At 43.0% G+C, this 26,359-nt stretch overlaps 1 protein-coding gene across 1 annotated transcript in view; it reads right to left on the minus strand.

Moving 5' to 3' along the window:
• The window catches only part of LOC108789943 (A disintegrin and metalloproteinase with thrombospondin motifs 5-like), a 70,632-nt gene that overhangs the window by 22,985 nt on the left and 21,288 nt on the right, over window positions 1-26,359 (minus strand). The window lies entirely within an intron of this gene.

A 26,359-nucleotide genomic window follows, 5' to 3' on the forward strand; every position in this document is an offset into this window, starting at 1 on the left:
CTACACATCCACTTTAGGGAGGTATGGTAGATACTAAAATATATTATTAATCTATGTTCTGTTGCTGCTTTTGCTTTCTGATCTTCATACTTGTCCTAGGTCAGTGACTCAACATTTTAGAGACAGTGGATGGGCATAATAGTCAGCCATGGTTCAGTATATTCAAAAGAAGATCAGTCTTCTTGTTTCTCTCAGCAAATGTTTACTTTACTTTGTTGGGCAGCACTTAGATTATTACTAAGTAAAGTAGTTAGTTAGGACTACTGTATGTGTAAAGGTACAACTGTAGCCAAAGCTGACAGTAAGACTTTGATGTGGCTTGGAAGTACAGGAGGTGCAGAGATGTTTAGGTACACTATGAGTTATGCAATTACAGCAGTGCAAAACACATTCAGATAATATATTACCTGTATATATAGTTTTGGAAACCTCTATATGATTGCTATGCAGTTAGTATTTTTTTTCTTTAGTGCAAAGGCTTTTGAGATGAAAACTAAAGAGTCAGGCCTAGGGGAGGTTGAGGAGCTTTTGGACTAGGGGCCGAACACAACCAACTAGTCCTTTCATGGATGGAGTTCTGTGGTCTAAAGAATGAGTACTATGCAATAGTGCATCATTGATTGGTGGGCATGGTGAAAGGTGGGTGTTCATAAAGGACGTTTTTTTTTTTTTTCTTCACATCTTCCAGCATCAGCTTCCTTTGCAGTTCTTTGCTTTCAGTCACATAAAATCTCAACCAAATGCTGAAAGGCTTCCCTCTACCAGAAGTTGTTATTTCAATTATGAATGGAGGAAGACCAGGTATCTATATAATGCTCAGCATGAGTCAGTGACTGTGGGCCCTGTGTTAATCAATGTCTGCTAGGGATGAGGTCTGGAGCCATTTTGGGTTCGTGGTGGATCTCGCAGTTTCACAAAACTCCAAATTTATGGCCAATTGTTGCGCCTGAAGCCATAATGCACTGCATAACCATGCTATGTGTTCCTTAATTTTTGCTCCGAGCCAATAATCTGAATCAATGGACAAGCCTGCCCCCTCACTATAAAAGGGTGGATTCCTAACAGCTGTTTTGTCAATTTGTCTTAGAGCTGGTTAGGGAAAACTGAACAATCTGTGTAAGGAGAGATACCATGCTATACAGTGCTTTACATTGCTATACTGTGATACCCAGTGCTGTACAGTTGTACACCCCTGTGTACCCCCTGTGTTCATAGTTCCAAAGACCTTACTGCCCTTCTTAGAAATGTTTTTCTGTAACAGCAGTAAGTGTGCTTGCTTGCTAGCCACTGTGCAGCCTCTTCACCCCCTAGTGCAATATTTTCAGTAAAAGCTAAGCATTCCATTCACCTCCCTCAAAATGCTACAATAAGAGGTTCTAAAATAAAAGACAAAAGGTGCTGCTTATGGTGGCAGTAGGGGGCAATTAGGGCATATTGGAGGTAGGGACGCACAAACTGGAGGGAGGGCATGTGTGCCTTCTTTTCCCAAAGTGGCCTGCCAAGGGAGTCACAGCACACCCAGCAAATAGTTGACTGTCTGAAAAAAATCTTCTAAACCTACATCCTTCCAGATGCCAAGCAGCCAGTTGTCTGTCAGCAGTACTAATGTGCCATGTTCCCCCTCCTCCTCTCTAAGGCTGTCTGAGAACTTTGTGCTGTTCTGTAACATCATGTACAATTTTAACATATTTTGCAAACCTGTAATTTAAAGGATTTGTGAAGCTTCAATGTAGCCCTCAAAGCGGCATAAAAAGGCTCTCTCCCTGATGTATGTTTGTATATTAGCATCACAAACAGAACAAATTAGATATCAAGATCCATCCACTATTGATTTCAATAGGGTTTGGATCTGCTCATTCCTAATGTCTGCATGGATATGTATCTCCACTCAAGTACATCAGCCTTACTTAGATTATTAGTACTGGCCTGGAGACAAATTCACCACTGCCCCCCTCCCCAGTCCTACTATGCACAGAGGACCCACTTATGGTATAAGGGATCCACCCTATTTATAATCCTAAAACTGTGGGTTCTTTCTAAATATTGCTATTCACAAGCTAGAAATTTTGAGTATTAATTAAAAATGTTCCTTTACAGAAACTCTCGATGTTCAGGGCTTGTGTCATGGGGTCGATGTATATGCTTCTTAAGGATTTGCAAAAAACACAATATAGAGTTTAACAGGACTGCAAAACAGGAAAGCCTTTTCTTTTACAGTAATGAAAAAGGAAATGGTTCTGCCAAAGGATAGCGAGCCGCATTTAAAACACTAGTAATAGATACCAGGGGAAGTTTAAGCAATAGATGTATTTTTATTGAGAACAAGAAATCAGAGTAAGATCCCTTTGCCAAAAGATTGAAATCAATAAGCAGAGTTAGTATAGTCATATACAATGCTCTGTATTAAAATCTTGCTATGGGAATATGCCTGCCTTAATGTTTTCCATAACCTTGGCTGCAGAAAAGTCCTTTTTTTAAGTGGGATTTCATGACTGTCAGCAATTTTCAGCTAAGAAAAAGAAAAAGGGTGCAATAACAAACTCCCCCGTGGAATCCAAAAGAGCTCCGATGACCCTCAAAGAATTCTGTTTGGCCGGGGTCCACTGGGACTAAAACACTTATGCCCTTGTGCCCGCTGCTGGCATTGTAAAACAGACCCTGCTTTCCAAAGGAGTAGCCGGTATTATGGAAAGAAATGCTAGCGTGTAAACCGGAACATTAAAACAGACTGTTTGGTGGGGTATAAAAGGCTGACGTGAAAACAGAGTGCTGTAATTTCCAAAACAGAATCGCTCTGACCTCATTTAGCCTCTGACTCTGTTTAGGAATTTAGCATTTCTTCCAAGTGCCTTTATCAATCGGTATGCTTACAGTTACACTGGCAAGCTGAACCCTTTAAGGGGGAAATGAGCTCCGTGTATAAATCATGTCACTTTACTGGACTTCAGCCTTAAAGAACCCCACACTTTTTTTAACAGCAAATAAACCAACATATTTCTTTGCAAATGGTCAGGTTACTGATAATATATAAGGGCTCATGCACACGGGCCTAGTTACATACCTGTATCAATGCTGGATCCTAATGCCAGATGCTGACAGAAAGATCCAGCATTAAAGATGTGTGCAATGGCACGTAAAGTACTTGTGTTATTGTGCATGCAGCATGGCCTATAGCCACAACAAGAACTGATTATTTGCAAAGAGAAGGAAATCCCTGGTGGTGAGCAGGGTCACGAGAACTAGTGTGCCCATTGGAAAGTTTCCCATCTATTCATATTCTGATGACAACCCAAAATTTGGGATTTTGTTACACTTTCACTGATATGGAATACCAGGATAAATAGAGAGGGTCAATAAAATCCTGACAGGTGATCTAATCCCTTTCCACTGTCAATGTCAAAAAATGTTTTGGCTTCAGCTTCACTACATTTACGGGGGCCTTTTTTCCCACAATGTGATAATTAAAAGGATGAATAAAAAGTTTAGTACCATATATACAACTCTGGCAGTTAAATAGAACATTTGTTTACACAGAACCAGAGCTGACATTTACTGTAAACCAGAGCTACAAGAAGTACACAGGGATTTGGATTGTATTGCATTAAGGTGTGCATAGGGGGATACACGGGAGGCTGCTATTGCATGCAGAGTGCCTAGGGTTTCATCCTTTCAGCTTCATGACAGATTATTGGCAGAGAAAGGTTACTGTTATCTTTCAAGGCCGGAAGGTATTTTCTCAGAGATTGACCAACCAGAATAAAAAATGCAATCGTTCAGGGGCTATCTGAGGTTATGATGGCTTCTTTTGGTATGTGAACGATATATGCAGCTGATATCTCTTACATGCCTGTCAATTAGGGGTACACCAATACCATTTTTTTTCAAGACAGAGTACGAGAACCGATACTTTTCCTCAAGTACTCACCTATAACAATCACAGACACTTTTTTTAGTGTCATGTGACAGTTTTTCTAAAACAATATAGACTAATGATTTTAGGACAGTGGTGGAGCACCAGGGCCCAGTAGCAGCTGCAAACGCTGCAACCCTGGTAGTTCTACCAGCTACATATTCTGTGTTGCTCACCAGTGCTGTGCAGTGTCTCAGGAGGCTGTGCGGGGTCTGACAAGGGATGTACGTGGTCTGACCAGGACTGTATGGGGTTTTGCTAGGGCTGTGCGGGGTCTCAGAAGTATGTGTGCGGTCTTACAAGGGATGTGCGGGATTTCAGGAGGATGTGCAGGGTCTCAGCGATCTCACCAAGGCTGCATGCAATCTCACCAATGTTGTGCATCTCACCAGGGCTGTGTATGGTCCCACCATGTTTGTGTGCAGTCTCACCATGGCTGTGTGCGGTCTTACCATGGCTGTGTGCGGTCTCACCATGGCTGTGTGCGGTCTCACCATGGCTGTGTACGGGGTCACACCATGGCTGTGCGGTCTTACCAGGGCTGTGTGCAGTCTCATCAGGGCTTTGCTTTCTCACCAGGGCTATATGCAATCTCACCATCGCTGCGTGGTCTCACCAGTGCTGTGTGGGCAATGGGGTGTCACCAGGGCTATGCGGGCAGCGGGGTGTTACCAGGGCTGTGTGGGCAGTGGACTGGCACTGTAATCAGCTGCCGTGAGGTCCCCAAAGGCTGCCGTGAGGTCACCAGCAAGCGCAGGTCCTCATGGCAGCCACTTCAGTATAAAAATGTAAAGGGCTGGTATCTGCTTTTAGTATCAGAGATGTCCGAATCTGATGCAGATGAGATTGTGAGCATCCAGGAAGAAACCTGGACATACACAGCCCACCTGGCTGTACATGGCAAAGTTAAAGTGACACTAACTTCAGGAGTTAAATCTTAAACATGCACTCAAGTACCTTAACTATTAACAAAAATGTATCTTATTTGTATATCACTTGGCTGTAGATCCTCAAATCATCACTGAATTGGTGCCAACACTGTCCTTCCTTCTGGAGGGTGGCTACTTTTGTTCCCCATGGTCCCTATGTGTGTTGTGAAATAGTCACCACTCCAAACTCACTCCTGTGATGGACTACAATCTCATGTCTAGTTTACTCATTTGTGTTGAGATTGCAGTTCATTACGGGAGCAAGCTTGGAGCAATATCTACTTTATAACATACACAGGGACCATGGGGGAATAAAAGTAGCCACCCTCCAGAAGGAAGGACAGTGTCAGCATTAATTTAGAGATGATTTGAGGATATACAGCCGAGTGAAACACAAATAAGATACATTTTTGTTAATAGTTAGGGTCCCTGAATGCATTTTTGTGATTGAACTCCTGAGTTTAGTGTCACTTTAATTTCAAACGCTCCAAGCTCACTCCCATGATGGACTACAATCTCATGTTTAGTTTACTAATTTGTATTGAGATTAGAATCCATCACGGGATCCAGCTTGGAGTGGTGGCTACTTTACAAAACATACAAGGACTACTAGGAACAAAAGTAGCCACCCTCCAGAAGGAAGGACAGTGTCAGCAAGATTTCAGAGGTGATTTGAGGTTCGATAGCTGAGTGATACACAAATAAGCTACATTTTTGATGATGCCACCCCTGTGTAAAGTCCTAGAGTTGTTGTATCCTTGCCCCTGGCTCCATTCTTGGGATCTCACAAATGCATTTACACCAAAGGCAGTGTACACCAAAAGAAACAAAATAGTTAGAGAAATATTTTTTTGCTAAAAGACAAAGAGGCAGTTTTTTTGCTACTGCTATCTGCTCTCTGTTATACACCACATGGCCATTCATATAATGCAGGCTGCAGTGTGTCCTGTCTGCTTAATGCAACAGAGAGAGCTCCACGACTGGAGCAGAGCTGAGGATGTGACTTTTGACAAGTCAGGCGACAAGACTATTCTCCAAGTTTATGTTTATTGCAGTATTTTATGGCATTGAAACACAATACACATATTTAAAGCACAATGATGTGCTTTTTTTAATATGTGCTTTTAAAAAAAAGTAATGTTATGCCCAAGGTTACACTGCTTCTTTCTAAGGCTTTAGTCACACATGAGCGTCAAAATCTTTGGTCATTGTTTAAATTATGTTTGCAATTGTCACACATTTTTCATGCATTTGCATGCTTGAGTGTTTTTGTTTCAGCTAGTTACTTGGATCAGCAGACTGTTGTTAGGCAGGAAATCACACATTTTCAGGCATTCCCAGGGAAGTCTAGGGGGGGCAAAAATCTGTGATCATGCCTCAAAGACGCACCTGTACAAAAATGTGTGATCATACCCCAAAAGAGTACATGTACTTTTCTGAGCCACAGCATATGGCTCAGATTTGAATGGGCACAGTAGAATAACATGGAAATCTGAGTGTCCAGCGTTGAAGTGCTTCAAATAGCTCAGGTGTGAATGGGAGCTAAAAGTCTCTTCTACCAAAAAGCTCCACCTCCTAAATAGTTTTTCTAGACTTTAGTTCTACTTTGACATGTTAAAGTGACACTAAACTCAGCACTTAAACCTTAAAAATGTATTCAAGTACCTTAACTATTAACAAAAATGTACATTATTTGTGCATCACTCGGTGGTAGATTCTCAAATCATCTCTGTATTTGTGCTGACACTGTCCTTCCTTCTGGAGGGTGGCTACTTTTGTTCCCAATGGTCCCTGTGTGTGTTGTAAAGTAGCCACCGCTCCAAGCTCGCTCCTGTGATGGACTACAATCTCACGCTTAGTTTAGTTATTTGTATTGAAATTGTAATCCATCACAGGAGCAAGATTGGAGCACAGGGACCATGGGGAACAAAAGTAGTCACCCTCCAGAAGGAAGGACAATGCCAGCAGCAATTCAGGGACGATTTGAGGATCTACAGCCGATACACAAATACGCTACATTTTTGTTAACAGGTATGGTGCTTGAATGCATTTTTAAGGTTTAACTCTTGAGTTTAGTGTCCCTTTAAAGCTTATATAGGATTTTAATGATTGACTTTAGATCTATTTTAAAGGGGAACCACAGTTAGAGGCCCTTCTAATGAATAGCCTATCTGTGGAACTAGGAACTCAAGCTGTCATCCACTATAGTGACCAGTAGAGTCTACTGAAAACAACAGCTGGTCAACAGTACTGTTCTACAAGATGGTAGAGTCTGCAGTAGAAGTCTACTTTTATTTAAAGTGTAAAAACTTTTTAAAGCTTTTGCAACATTATGGGCCCTAGAATCAATTTTAATAAAACTGTCTCTATTCATTATATAACTGGTTGTCATTTCTTTGCTCTGCAGCCCCAGTGCTTCCATAATGGATTAAGCAATTTGCCAACTTACAAAGACACACAAATTGTATTTGATAAATGGCAATTTCCTTAATTAAGCATGGTACTTTCGAAGGAAAGACAATTATAAAGCACTGTAGAGCATGCAGACTGGTTTAAATGAATGAATACATTAGTGATAAAAAAATATCTTTGATTGCTTTTATTCATTTTAAAAATCTTCATTGCCAAAATGACTACATAAAAAAAAAAGAAAGAAAGCGTCAACAAGATTGCGCATATCTTATAGTGGTTGTGTAACGAGCAGTAGCCCTATTTAAATCTGCAAGTAAAATTATTTATCTTTCAGAAGTGGAAAAATAAATGACTCAAGCCTGGTCTAGCAAACAAAAGGTTAGACATTTCCTACGTTTATTAGGCATGTGTCCTCAAACAAACTTCGAGAAGCAAGAGAACTCGAAGCTAAGCTTGGCATTGAACTTCAAAACTTTACTGCCATGGTCCTTGGTTAATGTTATTAAGGCTGATAAAGAAATATGCTTTGTATTTCTTTATCAGAATAATTAGCTGTGCCAGAGATCTAATGCAACTTGACTTAACAAAGGCTTGTCTCATGAAATAATCATGAAATATATTTACTTTGTTCTCTTGGTGAATAAAGAATGTATCTAAAGTTCGATTTAAAGAGCATATCAATAGAAAATGTATTTTTTTAAAGGGGATTTCCCTGAAAAATCAATCATGAGGTGCCTTAAGAAACTATGTTATTTACAGTGTCACCTACAGGTGAACCTAGGAGCGTCACTTAATAAATTAGATGTAAAGGCTCTCCGAGTACATGTGACTGCACATGCATTTGTGTGCATTAAGGCTTGTTGTGGTGATCGATACAAGACAGCCCATTCAAAATGAATAGGCTGTAATGCGCGTTTATGAGCACACCACAATACAAGTCAGAGTATGTGACTCATTCCATGTGACAGCACCAGGTTAACTAGCACTGTCGCATGGTGAGTCTACAGCCCAATGCAAACAATGACTTACAGGAGTTAAATCTAAAAAATGTATTCCAAACCTTAACTATTAACAAAAATGCAGCTTATTTGTGTATCACTCGGTTGTAGATCCTCAAATCAGCTTGGAATTGGCTACTTTTGTTCTCCATGGTCCCTGTGTGTGTTGTAAAAGTAGACACCACTCCAAGCTCACTATCATGATGGACAACAATCTCATACTAATGTGTATTGAAGTTATGGTCTATCACGGGAGCAAGCTTGGAGTGGTGGCTACTTTACAAACACACATTCACAGCCGCACTGCATTTAAACAACAACAGGATTTAACAGGGACAAGCCTACCACCATTCAGGTAAGTAGAGGGCAGCTTGAGTTTGCGGGATGGGGAACAAGACCTGGGGGGTGATTTACTAACCTAAACACACGCACGCACCAGGTGCGTGTGATTTTTACACAGCAAAATGTATTTATCAACCAAAAAGTCTCTAAAAGCATATTTCCACTAATGCCATATATGGCAAAATCATGCACATGATGCATATATAATGCTGCTTCACAGTTTAGACAAAAATAGTTAGCTCATGCATTTACATTCCTGCATTCATCAACGCAAGCAACACAACGTAGAGCTAATTTACACAACATCACCTTGCAATTCATGCAGGGCTTTGCACAACACACCTGCTGGGTGTGTACACACTACAAAGGTGTCTAGATTCCACCCATAGATCATGCTGGGAGGGAACACACTACAGAGGTGTATACTTGTTCGTGGCGTGTTTATAAGGTTAGTAAATCAACCCCCATGTGTCATATGTTAAATATGGCTGTAACGTGAAACATGGTCCCTAAGTGAACTATGCCTTTAAAATATGAAATTGCTAAATTATGCATCTCCAAATCATGGGATACTGAATGTTTTTAGATCACTTGGAAAAACAAAAGATACAAAAAGCCTGCATTAAAGAAGAGAGATATGGAGCCGGGAAGGGTGTATACATTCAGAGCGGGATGATACGTCCAGTTGTAAAAACACAGCTGTGATGAGGAAACCAGTTCATGTCGGGAGTATCAGCCATGACATCCAAATGTGACACATGGACAAGAAGAGAACAACAAAACAGCACTTGGATCACATTCAGAATATAAGTGGAATGAAACTGGAACTGTTCCATGTGTGCAGGAGATAAGGATTCACGTTCTATCCGTCAGTTATGTTTTACTTAACACAGCAAAAATAAACCAGATCTTGTTTGTTCTACAAGGAAAAAACAACATTTTGTTGTTGAATTTAACCACAAATTACCAAAATAAATACAAATAAGGTTGCCCTACTTGTTGAACCAGTTGTTACATAGGATGGCTTGCTAAAACGAATACTGCTATCTTTATAAAGGCAATGAGAGACCAACAATCCTCTGGCTATGTGTAGACTATGTTTCTAGTCTTCACCAGGACTGTATTTACCATAATGGCACTTGTGGGCCAGTGGCCAGGGCAGTAGGGTTCCAGGGGGCAGCACCAAGCCACAACAATTACAAACTGTGATAACATTTTCCCTCCATAGTTTTTTTCACTTTTGGCCAACTCTGGATGTTTATCAGTAAATTAAGCATCACAAATGTAGGAGAAATGGGGTGTATGTGTGTGTGAGAAGTCAGAAAGCCCTTCACAGTTCAGAAAACATGAAATCACCTCTCCATTTTCTCATTATTGATCTGTTTATTTGAAAAGTGCATATACAGCAGATGTGCATACATCCAATAGTGCATTCTAACATTAATTTTTACTAAAATAATCAAAAGGAGCGACTCTTGTCCAAAAGAGGGTTATAATTCAGGTGTCCGCAGAGCAGTATCAAATACTGACTGATCTTGACTAAATTGTAAGACGCTATAGTAGTGTCTCTCATACGTGATGAAGAAGTGTAACATGCTATACTAGTATCTGTCATATGTAATGGAGAAACGTACTAGCTCCAGGTTGGTACACTCAATAATTTATCTTAGTGGTCTCCAAATCAATATATGTCATTCATTCTAACAGTTTCTTTGAAAAGCAAAGGAATAGCAAAAGGACATGAGGGTTTCTAAAATAATAACAAACTATGATTCAGTCAGCAGACTGGTTGTAGTCTAACAAGTGAGGAATGTGCTCATTGACCTGGAGACTGGTTGGTCAAGCAGCTCTGAAACATAAACAGTCTCTAATAAACATTTACTGGGAACATCTTGGACTTGGTGTCCACAATTATGATCAACACTGCTTCCTGTTTAAATAATAGCTTGTAATGTCTGCACTGGAGGACATAGAATACCAGTGAATAAAGTTGATTTGCCAGACAGAGTTGGGACTTCCCAATACTCTTAGCAGATTTCAAATGTGTAAGACTAAGCCTAGAAATAGGACTGTGGATTTTGTGTTTTTTTAGATATTACAGGCAATAGTTCACAAACCTCATAATGCAGATGACATGCTCCATACAGGTTTCATAGCCAGCTGCTTTTGCAACTAGATGCAGATGCTTTGTTTGCATTAATTGTATTGTAATCACATGTAACTTGCTCTAGTACGAGTTAATAATGAGTTACTACCAAACACAAACAGAAGGACAGCACCCTTTCCTAGTGTGATATAATTTATTCAAGCTTTGGTTAGCCCTGAGGAAGGGGGAACCCCCCGAGATGCATCAGCTCCTTTGGCTCTGCCCTTCATGTATGGTTCAAAATATCGCATGTCTCCATCATGTACATGTGAGTAGTTTTTTTTATCTTGTACGCAATTGCACATTGAATAAAAGTTATCACATGAGGAAAGTGCGCTGTCCTTCTGTTTGTGTTTTGCATTGTCTATGAGGATACTTCTCAGTTGTCTTTGTGGATGGCAGCCTCCCTCAAGTGATTGTAAGAAGGTTTTAGTTGGCGTGTATTGGAGCAATAGAAAACAAAGAGAGTAAGATTTCACACCCCAAATAGATTGACTAAAAGGAATACGAAGAGTAGGTTCCACCTTAAGGTATGCAATTACCGAAAGGGGATGGGCTTTTAAGAAATACTATAAACTCTCTAAATGCATAAAAATATGAATTCATTTATGTTATGAATGCTGCACGCCGTAGGTCCACCCCCAAAGGGGCGGAGCCACAGTGTGCAGTGAGTGCATAGGTGAAACTCAAATTACCACTCAAAGTGCAAGGGCAATCAATGCCCAGGTGCCAAACATAAATAAGTGCTTATTCCCAATACCATTATAAAGGAATGAGACTACAACTGCAATCAACAGTATGCCTGATGTAACCAGCTTCTAGTATGTTCCTCACGAGTGCCGCATAAGAAATGACCGCATCTGCGGCCATTTATATGCTAGTGATTGGTGGTGAAGATTATGGTGATTATGGTGGTGAAGGATTATCCAGCAATGGTCTGCTGAGCACTGTGGATATCGTTTAATGAGTTACTACTAGTTACGAGTACAAATGAAAAAGCCGGTTGTTCTGTTAGGAGCAGAAGGCCACACGTACAATGTTATAGCTTGTGAATGTCAACAATATTACCCTATGCACCGCCAACTGATATGATGCAATTTCAGAAAACTTGACACAGATGTCAAATAATTTGGGATGTCGGATTGAGGAGATCATGTCATCTCTGCATTAGCAGCTCTCCCAGCTTCATAAACTGAGAAAAGTTGTTAATTTGCTATAATTAGAAATCTAAACAGCTAAACCATTAGAAACTTTAGAAAAATTAATGTTCATGCTGTAGGTCTTAAAACTAAAGCTGTGTCTGGAAACTGTTTTGGCTGAAATCAGGAATAGACTCAGGTGCCTGAACATGTCATTAGACAGCTGCTAGTCCCAGTCGCAGGAGCCCCCAAACCCTCTCTGTTATGCAATCTTAGCTTCAGTGGAGAAAGGTGAACCCTGGCCTGCATGGTCCTGTATCCTTTACTTACTACTGCTCAGAAGGCCTGTCAATCAACCTAGGGGAATAGAGATGAGCAGGAGATGAGAGGGGACAGGGTCAGTTTTAAATCCAAAGAAGTAGAGGTGTATATAGAGAGCCCTGGGATTCAGGATGCCAGAGGCACTCAAAAAACGTTCAAATGATTTGTGCTGGAAGGTGCTTGATTTCAATTTAAGTTGGCAACTAAATAAGCTTTGGCAACTAAGACATACCAGACTTACTTAACAATGAGAAAAAGAAAATGAGCACCAACATCACTCATGCATCACAACTGGGTATTACAACCTCAGCACTTCCAATCCCCCTCTCCCCTCCCTGCAACAGCGGAATGGACTTGATGTCCCCTACCCATCAACTATAAATATAACGTTATTATAGACATTTGCTATGATCACATTATGTGCATGATGACCAGGGCTGGTGCTAGCCTATTTTGCGCCCTAGGCAAGACCAGCTACTTGCACCCCCCAGCCCCCCTCCCATGGTGTAACCCTCAATCCCCCCTGACGCGGCTATTTTAATATGAAATAGCCCATAGCAGACTAGCTATTGAAACCCCACACACTGAGCAGAGGAGGGGACCTGAGAGAGAAAGGTGTCTCTAAGTTCCGCACTTCTGCTTAGTGGGAGGGTGCAATAGTCAGCCTGCTATTGGCTTTTGCAAATTGAAATAGACGGTGGGGCACCATGAGGGGGGTGAGTGGTCAAGACTGCGCCCTAGGCAGCAGTGCGCCCTAGGCGGCTGTCTAGTTTGCCTAGTGGCAGCACCGGCCCTGATGATGACATTATAATACATATAATGACACTGTACCTGCTTGTCACTGGGCCAAAACAGTTGCAGGAAATCCAATGAAGTAAGGACTCCATAATAACTTATGCATAAAGGAATCCCATATATCCAGAGATGGCTTTTACCTTTGCTAAACCTAAACCACCATTGCCTGGTATTTTCTACTGTCTCTGAGTGTAGGTTAAGCCTAATGGGAATTCTGGCCTTGATGGAGCAATCATCCCATACTATTTATCTCAAACATTCACAATTTATTATTCTGACCTTCTAGGTGGCCTTGTCTCATTATCATATATATATAAACATATATATTCTCAGCATTTTCTGTTAAAGTAGAACTCCACGAAGTATGAAATGAAAGCGCTGCGGGAGACAAGTGTAATACCGTAATTTACACTCCTCTCCGCAGCGTCCGTCGCTAGACCATAGAGCTGTCAAAACTCAGCAATCACCAAGCCGTCGGGTGCACGGCAATGAACAACGAGTTTTGACAGCTCTTGATCCGGCAACTGACGCCGCAGAAGTGTGAATTACAGAATCACACTTACTTCCTACAGAACTTGCTTTGCATACTTTACAGAACGCTCCTTTAGATTATTTTGTGGATGCATTTTGTTTCTACATATACAATTTTATTGACAGATTTCTTCTTTACCATGTAACAATGCATTCCTTGAATAATATGTTTCTTTTGTATTACTTTCCGTATATAGTCTCCATTTGTTCCCTTTAACTGGCAATTTTATTTTCGATTCCACTTAAACATTTATACTGTCACCAGTATTTGATACATGTTTAAAAAAAGACTTTAAGGGGGTTATTCACAGAGCTGCCGTAGGCAGCCGTATGAATAACCAACCCGAAGTGAAGTTGTTCTGCTATTCACTTCAGGTTTGTACGGCTGATTTCAGCATCGGCTTGCTGCGGCTGGGTTCGGGAAGTGCAGAAGGAGTTCGACTCAGCTGAGCCAACATCTGGATCGGCTGAGCCGAACCTCCGGCAGGCTACTCGCTGCTGTCCGGCCTATTCTCATAGAGGCCGAACAGCAGTGAGTGAATAGCCGAATGCCTCCGAGCGACATTCGGCTTGGCTATTCTGCTCGGTACCTCTGTGGTATCGAGCAGAATCGAAAACCAGTTAAAAAAGTAGAAAAAAAAAACCACAGCATAGGAATGCATAGCTAGATTCCTATTGGCTATTTCACTTTGTAATATCCAATAGCAAGCTGGCTATTGCACCCGTTCGGCCAGCTTCGGCTTTCACCTCGGCACAGTCGAGCCAAAGCATATGCTTTCGGCTTGACTGAGCCGCTTGGCCAACTTCGGGAGCTGTACGGGCTATGGTGAATGCTAGATGCTTCGGCAGCAAATACATATATTTCTTGCCTTTTAGACATTTAGTTGCAGCAGGCAACATGGCTGATTCCAAGTTTTTTTTGGTACCTTCACAGTGATCTTTCTTTATAGAAAGACCTAAGACTAAAATTTGAGGATTGTTTTTTGTCTCCTTAATTTCATTAACAATTGAATGCAGAAGTCAGGGTTGTAAGCCTTTAACCCCTCGCAACCCCTCCTAACATAACAAAGAAGGACACTGTAAGGCACCTCCGAGTAACTGGAAAACGTGAGCTAGAATGCATGCACAACGAACTTCCGCACGAAAACGTGCACACGTAAGGCGCACAGGAAACTACATGTCTGCTGCTAATGGATTGGCCTATATAAACCAACCTGCCATATCCTTAGTTGCTGGATGATCTTCAGCTAGTTCCCTGTGTTCCTTGCTCCTGCCTTGTTTACTGACTTCCTGTGTTTGACCCCGATTGCCTCTGACCATTCTCGATTGCTGCCCACTTCCTGATCTCGGCCTGTTCATTGGACTTCCTACTGCCTGCTGTTTTGTATTTTGCTGCTTGGCCGGATTTGACCCTTGTCTTCTGTTTGGATCTCGCTCCTGTCTTCTGTTTCAAACACCCTGCTGCCCACCTGGCTTGACCTTGGCTTCGCCTGACCTGCCTCCGTTCCAGATTCTGCACTTTCTTTTTTTTTTCATAAACAATTTATTCAGTTTTTGGTATACAGTACAGTATGTAGTACATTGCGCAATACATTACAGTAAATGTGAGAATACAGTAACCTATGACAAAGTAGGTCAAATCTTATGAGAAGACAGTCCAGTCAATTGCAAGAGCTTTTCTTGGGCTTCTCTGTATTCCTCAGAATTTAGCCAGAAGGAGTGTGACTTCACCCTTGCCTAGGTGCCACAGGCGAATTACAGGGGTAAGATAAAAATATAGAGGTAAGGAAAGTAGGAATCTAACTATTTTTCTTTACAGGTACTGTTTGGACTTACGGTACTAGATTCCGGATGACAGGGTTTGGCGGCCTAGACAGTATAGGTGGACCTTCTATTTTACTGCATGGTACATTTTAATAGAGCCCGATTCCATCCAATGTAAGCCGTACATCGGGTGGCTTCGCGTGCCTTCGGGTCGGCCGAACATGCTCAGTATGTTCGGCCGACCTGAAGTGCAGAAGGAGTTTGACTCAGCAGATCCAACATCTGGATCGGCTGAGCCAAACCTTCGGCAGGCTACTCGCTGCTGTTCGGTCTATTCTCATAGATGCTGAACAGCAGTGAGTGAATAGCCGAATGCCGCCGAGCAGCATTTTCTTCCACACTTTTTCCTTCCACATAACTTTCTATTAATGTGCTTTGATACAGCACTTTGGGAACATCCAACTTCTTTTACAATTACCTTTTGAGGCTTTTCCCTCCTTATGGAGGGTGTCAATGATGGTTTTCTGCACAACTGTCAGAAACTACTCAGTCCAGTCTGACCTTGCCCTGCTAGTGCATTCCTGCTGCTCTGAGTATCCTGATTCTGTGTATGACCCAATCCTGGCTGACATTCTCCTCCGGCTCCTGCTCCTGGCTTGTTCCTGACAACGCTGATTTCCTGGCTCCTGCTCCTGGCTTGTTCCTGACGACGCTGATCTCTGTGTTCCTGACCTGGCTTGGACGACTACCCACTCCGGCTCCTGACTCTGGCTTGTTCCGGTTTAAGATTCTGCTTGCTCCTGTTGACACTGTTCTTAATAAATATTTTAACTAGCACCTTTCGCTTGTCTGGTTTTGATTGTGGTCTGACAAGATGCTAAACATACATGGTAGCACTAGTGGACAGCAACATTTCGGAACCATTAGAGGTCCCTTTACCAGGCAAACATAGTGACAATCTTGGTCTGAAGTGGGCGGGACATAGACTATTATGGTAACTATGCCTCATGAAGGAACTTCTAATGGTTCCGAAAACGTTGCTGTCCGCTAGTGCTGTTTAGCGTATGTTTAGCGTCTGATTAAAAGTGTTTAACAGGTTGGACCTTGGTGTGCGGGTGACTACTTATACACCTAGTTTGCAAGTTCACATGGCTCAGAAACTGGTGTTCCCAGACCACCAGATTATTGACATCAAAGAGGCTTTAGGCAGAGGGGTGGCCTGGTATATTACAGCTGCCCATTAAGGAAAAATCTAAATCCTGACCTGGGCAAGAAGGCCGCACGCCCTGAATACATTTCAACACTTTAACTTTGAGGAGACTATATCTCTAAATCACAGCAATTTTTCTCATTTCGGCTAGGCCTTCCCTATCATCTATCTTGCTGATAGCTCCTCTCCACCATATTTGATGCAAATTACAGTATATGAATGGATGTATATGAAATCATCACTGTGACTTATGAGCCTTTAGAGATTGTCAGATCGCGGTCCTCGATAGCTGGAGTTAAATGGAAATAATCTTCGAGATGCGATAAAGGCGGCAGAGGGGATTTTCTAGAGGGCATTGTCACTGCAGAGAAGCCCAACATGCCTTGCATTTCCGTGGCCAGTTCTGAAATCAGAATAGAGTCCTCGTTAATGCACTGGAAACAGCCTAATGTAACGTCAGATACAATTACGGGTGCGGGAAGATGAGGTGCTGCAGCGACAAAGGGCCCTTGTCTGTCATTACTGCACCAATAATTCAATTTATGTTCTCCTTTTAGAGATGTTTATGGAAGAGCTAAGTGCTGGGGAATAGGTATGATTACAGCTTATCAAAAGAGTTGTAAGAACGAGAAAATTGCCTTGTCCTGCCTTTTTATTTTTTTTCTGCAGATTATTCAGAGCCAGAAACCTACGGGAACAAAATCTTCTGATGTGTAAAAAATGATTTCATGTATAAAGAATAATATGGATGTTTTAGAAACCATATCATTATTATAACATGGTTCTTCTAATGTCCATATACCCGACAAAAATTAATTCAAGTGCATTTCATGAATACATACGCTACTCGATAATTGTTCTTAGTTTGGTAGAATGAGCATCATTTTTTTATATCCTTTTTATGTTGCGTTGTATAGTTCATCGAGTCCGGAAGGTTATTTAAAAAATACCAGGTAGAATGTGTAGCGTCCCCCTTCCCCGGTCAGCACTATCCCAGCGTTGGATAACACTGCGTTGGATAACACTGCCGGTGGCTCGGAAGGGGTGATCTACAGTAAAATGAAATAATGGGTCTCCCTGTCTTTCCTCTATAAGAATCCTCTACCATGGATCCACAGCACACCAGCACACCTTGAGTACTCGGGTCAGCTGCTATGGGTTAAGACAGCTCCGATTTCTTCTTGTCTAGGGATACATTCACTCACTTTGCCCATCAGCACTTACCACCCTTTCTGGTGATCAATTGAAGTGAGGTCCAGACTGTAGTTATGATGCTTGAAACTTTTATTGGAGAACTTCAGGGAGAGAGGAGCATGGTTACTGTCTCCATGCACAGCAGGTTGAACACCTGACACAGCATTACTTAAATTACAAGTTACTGATCATTGTCTTTAGCAGTAGCAGCCACTGGCCCTGCTACCACCAGACTCCAGGGTCATCCCATGGCTAGTCCCCAAGCTTTTTGGCCTAACCATCTCAGACAATCTATGGCAGCCTCTCTGCAGGCAGGTCCTGGGGGAGGAAGAGAGAGCTCACATGGCCCAACCCAAGTATTTATCGCCTCCCCCAGCATGCACCAATGGCTATCGTTCAACAGTGATTAGCTGGAGAGGGATATCCACTCCTAGCAATCCCATTAGCTGCTCTGTTCTATCACCAGGGCACACCCTGCAGAACCTCTGGCAGCAGACAGATAGCAAGCAATGATAGATTGTTTAGGGGGAAACCAAATTAACCCAGGCTACAAATTAGTATCAGACCACATACAATCTGACAATCACTAAATTTAATAGCACCCTTTCACTAGGGCGCTACATATGTAGAGAAAAGCATTCACCCACTCCACACACAGGCTAGGTTATGTGTCACTCATGCAATAGTCCCGAACTGTAACTAGTCCCCATTCCACCCCTGAGCGTCTGTTACATTGTATTATTGCCAACTTGTAATGCTTAGCTCCTAGCACAGAGTAAGTTCCCCCTCCCAATATGTTATATGGTATGTCCCAAACCCTGTAACTGCTACTTTTGTTGAACAGCTAGACCTCAGAGGTGTATCTACAACAAATTTCACCCCTGGCATCTTGCCCAGCTCCTTGCAACCAGTAACATCATTGAAGCTTGGTGGGACACCACCTACAGCATCCCAGGTTGCTAAGAGCCTGGCGGGGAAATGTGTAAGGGCCATAGATATCTCCCCGCCGGGCTCTTTGCAACCAGAGCGAGCAGGGAGATGTGTATGTGGGCGTGACCCTGGCCAGAGCATCCCAGGTTGCTAATAGCTGAGAGAGATGTGTATGGCCCTTCCACATCTCCCCGCAAGGCTCTTAGCAAACTGGGATGCTCTGACTGGCATCCTGTCCAGCTCCTGGCAACCAGTAACGTCATTGCAGTTGAGTGGGAAGCTTGCCAGAGCATTCCAGGTTGCTAGGAGCCTGGCGGGAAGATGTGTAAGGGCCATAAACATCCCTCCTGGCTATTAGCAACCTGGAACATTCTAGCCCGCATACACATCTCCCCAACCACTCTGGTTGCAAAGAGCCCTGTATTGCCCTTACACATCTCCCCGTCTGGCACTTAGAAACCTGGGACACTATCCGGTGGAGCTGGGTGGGACGCCGGCCAGTGCGTCCCAGGTTTTCAAGTGCTAGATGGGAAGATGTGTAAGGGAGAGGAGTGGGGAGAGACTAAAAGTCAGCTGGCAAACTTTTGCTCACCCACAGAGACAGCGCACCCCATTCAAGTGGCGCCCAGGGCATGTGTTATACCCTGGATATGCCACTGCTTGGGCTGCATGTCAAGGTGGAGAAAAATATAAAGTATTGTGGGAATGCAAAAAGGAATTGATATACAGAATACTATAATTACAGGTATTAACCAATTACATTTACCAGAATACAATATTTTTCGCTATGGTGTTGCTTCAACATTCTTCAACTTTAATCTTCAGACAGGACTCAGTGAAACAGCACCAGACAGATTTCAGATATACATCAGGAGACAGAGTTGAAACTACTCTGAAGATCTGCCATTTTATGGAGTCACAGTCCTCAGGGTAAGTTAGCAAGTTTGCACAGGGACACTGACAGAATAAAGGACAGAACATTTCTTTTTAGAAGTTCGTAGTTGATGCCGTAACTCCTTGAAAAGAGTTTTTCATCTTTGGTTGGAACTTTCTTTTTATCTCACGGATAAGGGCATGATTTGGCTTTTGGGAAAAGGTACAAAAACAATCTTGTACAGAGACTGTTTGGGATATTAGATGCAGAGAGAAAAAACATTGCTGGGGAAGCTGGCTCAGTACAGATGGATGACCCGGCTCCCGGCACTCTCTCATGTTGGCACCAGCTGAGTGGAAGGAGCCCGGGATGCCGCTTATTTAGACGGGAGAGCGCTGCCAATATTTTAATCGGCACAGATGTGAACGCACAGCGGCAAGGGAGATCAGAAGAAGAGCCTGAGTTACTGTTATCATTCAGAGATTCCCAGCTTTGTGTGTTCATCTAGGCGGATTTCTGAGATAGTGGTTATTTGGACATAATTTCCAGCTAATTTAAAGTATTTGTAACTCCACTCCCTAAAATCTCATATAAGCTCTAACGTTGATGCTAGTTCAAAAGTTACTTTCAGTATTTTTAAATCTGAAGCTTTCACTAAAATAATAGTCCTAGCATGATGACCTTTCTTTAGCCGCTTCCTGTTACAGGGTGACAACACTCTGTTCCTGACTCCTAGTTGCACTCCAGCATTGTCACCCTGTCATGCAGGCTACGAATGGAGAGGAAGCAGCAGGATGGTGGTGAGATTATCTCTATGCTCACCCTGCTCTCTTCTCATGTCAGCATGTGTCCTGTCATTACATGAGCACTGCAGCTGAGTCTGGCTGCTTGTGCTGTTCCTCCCTCTCCCAGTTTGGGTGGTGTTGTGCATGGATTTAAAGGAGGCTCTTAGCAAGACACATTAAAGGAGAACTATGGGGTCAGAGCTTTTCCCCATAGTTCTCCTTAGGGTAACGGGAGGACACAAACTAGCGTCCTCCCGTCACCCTAAGCTCAGTATACCGCGAGCTGCAGCTCGAAAACTGATTGTATGTAAAAATATATATTTTTTTTTTAAAATAAATTAAATACATACCTGTATTAATTGGTCATACATTGAACATGAAGAGGCCGGAAAGGCTGTCAAAGAGAAGAAACTTAGGGGAACGGTTTGAATGTCAGGGAGGAAGCCTGCAGGAGTATAAAATAAGGTAAGTGTTCCTTCTTATTTCAATTCCCTTTAGACCAAACCAGCAATCAGTCTTTGCAGAGTGGGAGGAGGAAGGTAGGGCCACTGCAAGTAGAATTTTTACAGATGCCCAAAGTTGAAGTTCAGCTTTAATGGTGGTCCCACCAGCAACACAAACTCACTTTCCCCCCACCTCCCCTCCAATCTGTATGCTTGGGAGGGGAAAACATACCAGGTACTGGTAAAGCCAGCTTTAAAGTGAACCTGTCGTGCATGCAGGGCAAATTACAAGTGAATTTAAAGAAAAAGTGCACTTTCAGACAAAGTGTCCTTTTTGCCCCCTTCCTCTGACCTTACAGATCTTCCCCCTCCGGAGATGCATACTTACCAAGATCTAAAGCCCTTGGCCTTTTGTGTTTGTATTATATCCCACACCGCAAGCCTTCTCTCTCCTTGTCCTGCCTGTGCAGGAGAACCCTATACAAGTCTATGGCACTCTACTGTGCAGGCAAGGCCAAGAGAGACAGAGGATGTTCTAAATCCCATTGGTGTTGGATTGAGATAAGTATACATCAGGTCAGGGGAAGGGTGAAAAAATGATAACTGCAAGTGCACTTATCTATTCTAAGCCAAGTTCTATGCTCCCCTTCCTGTCCTCTTATCCCCCCCTCTTTTCGTATTTTATACCTTTTTTTTAAATACCTATTCCACAGGTCTTTAGGCAAGCCACATGACATGCTGTGTCCCCTTCCTCTTCGGATCTTCAGGTGGTTCTCAGTGATTCAGAGTACTCATCATTCTATCCATCACTGTATGCAGTGGCGTAACTAGAACCTTCAGGGCCCCGGTGCAAGAAACCATGAAGGGCCCTCCCAACCCCCCACCGGCATGGCAACGCATGGTTAACAGGAAGGCTGCCGAGGTCCCCAGCATGCGCAGGACCTCAGGCAGCCGCTTCAGTCTAAAAATTTAGTGCCGGTGTTCTGTGGAGAACGCCGACCCAGTATCTGCGTTTGTGCACAGACGGGATTAACAAGGAAACCGGCATTTATTTACAAAGTATTCGTTTGTAATGGTTAATTGTGACCGTTAATAATATACCATGCATGGCAGGAAATGATTGCTGGAATATTATTAACGGTCACAATTAACGATTTAAACTATATACTTTGTCAATAAATCAGTTTCCTCGATAATATTGGTCTGTGCACAAGCGCAGTTGCTGAGGTCGGCGAATTCAACTACGTCTGCGTTTTCGACAGAACACCTGTATATGTGTTTAGTATCGGGGCATTATCACGAGTACAAGTACTCGTGAAAATGCCCAGTATTGGCACTGACTGGTGCATCCCTACTTAAAAATATAATGCATTGCTGGAACTTGTAGTCCTACATAGTTGGTGCTATTCTGCATTGCTGTATAAAATCATCATACAGCAATGTAGAATACTACCAGCTATTCGGGACTACAAGTCCTAGCAATACATTGTAATAAAAGTCAGCAATGCTGAGTGCCACCAGCCCCCCCTCCCCTTCCTACTCCAGACTTACCTTCCTTCTCCTGCAGGGCTCTCTTCCGTGTCTCGGTGGCCAGGGGGGCGGAGCTAAGAGGAGAGGGTCCTTACAAAGCAGAATGTGCTGCCCGGCGGTGCCTGCAGCACATTCTGCCCTGGCGTTCCGCCCCAATAGGCGGAACACAAGGGCCCGGTCGCAATTGCGACTGCTGCAACCCTGGTAGTTCCGCCAGTGACTGTATGTGAGTGTAGGGTGCGATGTTGATGCCCCTCTTGGGGGTGGGTTCGTGGAGCCCTGCACTCACAAGATGCCCTCAGTCTTCTGGGTTTCATGAGACTTACAGTATTAATTGCTGTAGTGATTTCAGAGGCTGCACATTTTAATATGATACCCTGCTTTTCACTCAGACCAAAAATATGTTTTAATGACCAACTTTATGACACAATACTTCATCTTTTTGAATACTATCACTTTCCCATTTGAAGCTCGGGAGCCAACGTACACCTCTGCATCTCTCCTGAGTGTCTCTCTTACTGTTTTCTCTGTAGAAGGATTTCATCTAGAAAATAAGAACTTTTGTTCAGCAGACATTCTTAATTATTCAAATGGATATCCAGCCGCGTGGTGCCAGGGGAAGATGCGCTAATTCCCAATTTATGGCAGAATGAAAATTGCATATCTGACTGCTGGCGACATAGGGAAGTGGTCCTCTGGTGCGCTATTTTTTCCATAGTCTGAATCATTTTTTGACGGCTTGTTAAAGCTGCACACAGAACACATGTATTTTAGGTCCATTAATCTGTCAAGCGGTTGCATTGTTAGTCTTCTCCTGCTGGACCAAATTGCTAGTAATTAGGACATTTCTGTATTTCTGGAGCATCCTTCTTCAAAAGTTTTCCCAAAGACTCCTCTGCACAGCGTGAGGGGGCAATCAACGTTTTCCTTTTTTTTTTTTTATCTTTTACTTTTTTTTTTTCAGGGAGAATAGTTACCATGCAAGTTATGCAGAGTTATTCCTGTGATGAACACATCGATTTGGCCAAACCAGGATTCAGCTTGAATAAAAAGGAGCTTTTGGACCCTTTATTGGTACATGGGTAGTACCTCCCACACACGCACCATAAAGGGTAATGAGTGAAGGAGAAGCTTCCTTTATTGAATGGCAGAGCCATTGGGAAATTATGGTTCATGTTTCACTGACATCATTAAAGATCAACCCCGGTTAAAAATGTTATTACCCCTGCAGTGGGGCTTGTTTTTGCCTAGGCTCACACTCATCCGATCCTCCAAGCCAGTCACATGTGAGAGCGCTCCCTCCAGCTGCAGCATCGGTATGTCCCTCGGCGTACACAGTTTAAAGTATGAGATGACTCATTGGACCTTAGATTGCTGCGACGGAGGAAGAGAGAGGCTCCAGGGACCGGTCTACGATGAATCCGGCTTGAAGTACTGGGTTCTCAGTGACTTTTTTAAAATTTTGACCCAAGGCAAAAACGGGCACTTCACTTCTTGCAGTGTAGGAGTAGCCCCACTGCAAGGGTTAATAAAATGAATTCATTAAATGTTAAAGTTGTTTGTTTTAGGTTTTGTATAGCTAAGTAAGGGTTAGGACCTGATGGGGTATTCAACCTTTTCCCATTCTACCCCAAAAAAAAAGCTTTGGCTCAACTTACACTTCCTAGAAGGGAATTAATAAAAACTGGAGCAGACACAATCTGGCAACCAATCAGCTTCTAGCTTTAATTTGTAAAGCTTAATGGAACAAACTGAAGAGAGAAGCTGATTGGTTACTATCGGCAATTGCTCCAGATTCTGTCTGCTCTAGTTCCAATAAACCCCCCCCCCCCTGAATTGCCTTACAGTATCTGGAGTGAACAGATGCAGCAGGGGTTCTAACTATTTCCCTCTCTCCCCTATCTACAAAAAAAACTCCTGTCTTATCCTATAGCATCTGGTGCAAATAGACCCAACATTTCGCTGAGGGAGTTGTGGAGCACACTGGAGGCTCCTTGTGGGAGGGACCTTTGCCCCCACAATGGGCCCCTTATTAACCTTAGGCCCAACAGCAGATGTCTGGGCCTCTATATCTGCCATTCCACTTCTGTTTACACTTTGGAACAAAGTTTTTGTCGGCAGCATCAGGAAAACAACCAACAAAACATCTCACCTTTATAAAAGTTAAACGGTCCTTTCATAATTCCTCGCATGTCTCTCGCTGAGCCGATGAACCTGCTCTTTCAGAAGGGGTGAGGAAGAGGTTGTCTCAGCTTCTCGGAATACCAACTTGTTTGATATAAAAGCAGCTTTTATGTTCAAAAGAACTCCTACCTCTCTTAGACAAAGCTGCTCCTCACTCAATCAATGCTTCCCATATGGCCCCGACTAAACACTTCCCTGAGGAACAAAGCAGATTTATGTACAAAAGCCGCATTGTATGCAATAGGAAAACACACTAAAGCAGGTCACCTCTGTCTGCAGATATGTTTATATGGTGTACTTCCCCCTCTGCGGCACACAGACCAAATAGAGGTAATAATAGGGCCATACAAATAGACTTTTACTACATATGTACCTCATCGTCCCATCAAGGTACATCCTAATGCATGGAACCAAAGTGAAATGTAGACCTGAACAATATATACAAATTTCAATGGAAGAAAAGTTAAAAGTGGTCGGTTTTAGGACAGGACTGTGGCTGTAAACAAGTGTTTAGAATAGACTGTTACCACTCATTACTGCTGAGAAATATATGCATTGAAGAAGCAGTCACCTTGCTCGTGCAGGGCAAGGTGACAAAGTTTTGGCAAATGCCCCCCTCCAACCACCATATACTCAGCCAGCACTATCAACTTTGCTCCTTCCACCTTCGTTATCTCCGGGTATGGGGGAGCATGAGACCTCTTCCTATGTGACAAACATTGGGCCTAGCAGCCAATCGTTAGTCCTGGAGGAATAGTAGCTTCTCTTTCATGATCTTGAATCACTTTGTTGTGTCTGCACTCCCATCGGAAGGGACCCCCAAACTGTAGGAGGGGCCTTGGAGAAGTCTATTGGAGCAAAGAACAGGGGCGCCACCAGACGTAGAGTCCAAGAGTCCAAAATATTTTTATTGTTAGAAATAAAAGAGCATCAAAGAGCCAACACATTTCAGGGGGGTTAACACAATCCACCTTCAACAGGGCTTGAGGTGTAACTAAGAGTGGTATCCCTTAAGGGATACATTTGGCTCAGGGTTATTAAAGTGACAGTGATTGCAATTCAGCAGGGTTGTGCAAGTGGAGGGGCCAATCGCTAGCCCTAAGCGTTGCCACATGACTGAGTGACGTCACCTCTCCCAGGCGAGTGCCAAGACTGTGTGCCGCCTGAGGCAGTGGAGGGGGAGGGGGGGAGGTTGTATCGTGCCGCCGACGGGGGGGACCTCGCTAATCTCACTGGTTGCCAGAAGCTTATCAAGATGCCAGCCAGAGCATCCCAGGTTGCCAAGAGCTGGGTGGAGAGATGTGTATTGGCCTTACACATCTCCACGCGTGGCTCTTAGCAACGTGGGACACTCTGACCGGAAAGGGGGTGGCAAGTTACATTGCAAACATTGTACAGCAGAGCGACCATGCCGCCCTGCCTGCTGCCCTCCCATGAGATGCCACCAAAGGGAACAGCCTCAGGCTGCCTCATTATAGGGACGACCCTGACCTCTCTGATTGGTCCACAACAGCGCTGGTTTTAGTGCTGATTGTGACAGAGGAAGCAGTGAGGGAGTGCAGGGAAGATCTATTAAGGGGTCAGGGGGATGTCCTTTGCAGAGATACTTTCACTATCACTTTTTTACACTTACTACAACTACACCATAGTTGTAGTGCTAATAGTAAGTTAAACTCACTACTTATTTTAATGTGTTTACCTCGCCATTAGCAGCTCAACTATAAGTGAAAGGAATGAATAACTGGTGCACACACAAAATATGTTCATATTTATATACAGGTGAAACTCGAATAATTAGAATATCGTGCAAAGTTCATTTATTTCGCTAATGCAACTTAAAAGGTGAAACTAATATATGAGATAGACTCATTACATGCAAAGCAAGATAGTTCAAGCCGTGATTTGTCATAATTGTGATGATT

The sequence above is a fragment of the Nanorana parkeri genome, unplaced genomic scaffold, assembly GCF_000935625.1.
Source record: "Nanorana parkeri isolate BGI_ZX_2015 unplaced genomic scaffold, ASM93562v1 scaffold432, whole genome shotgun sequence".
NCBI classification, from domain to species: domain Eukaryota; kingdom Metazoa; phylum Chordata; class Amphibia; order Anura; family Dicroglossidae; genus Nanorana; species Nanorana parkeri.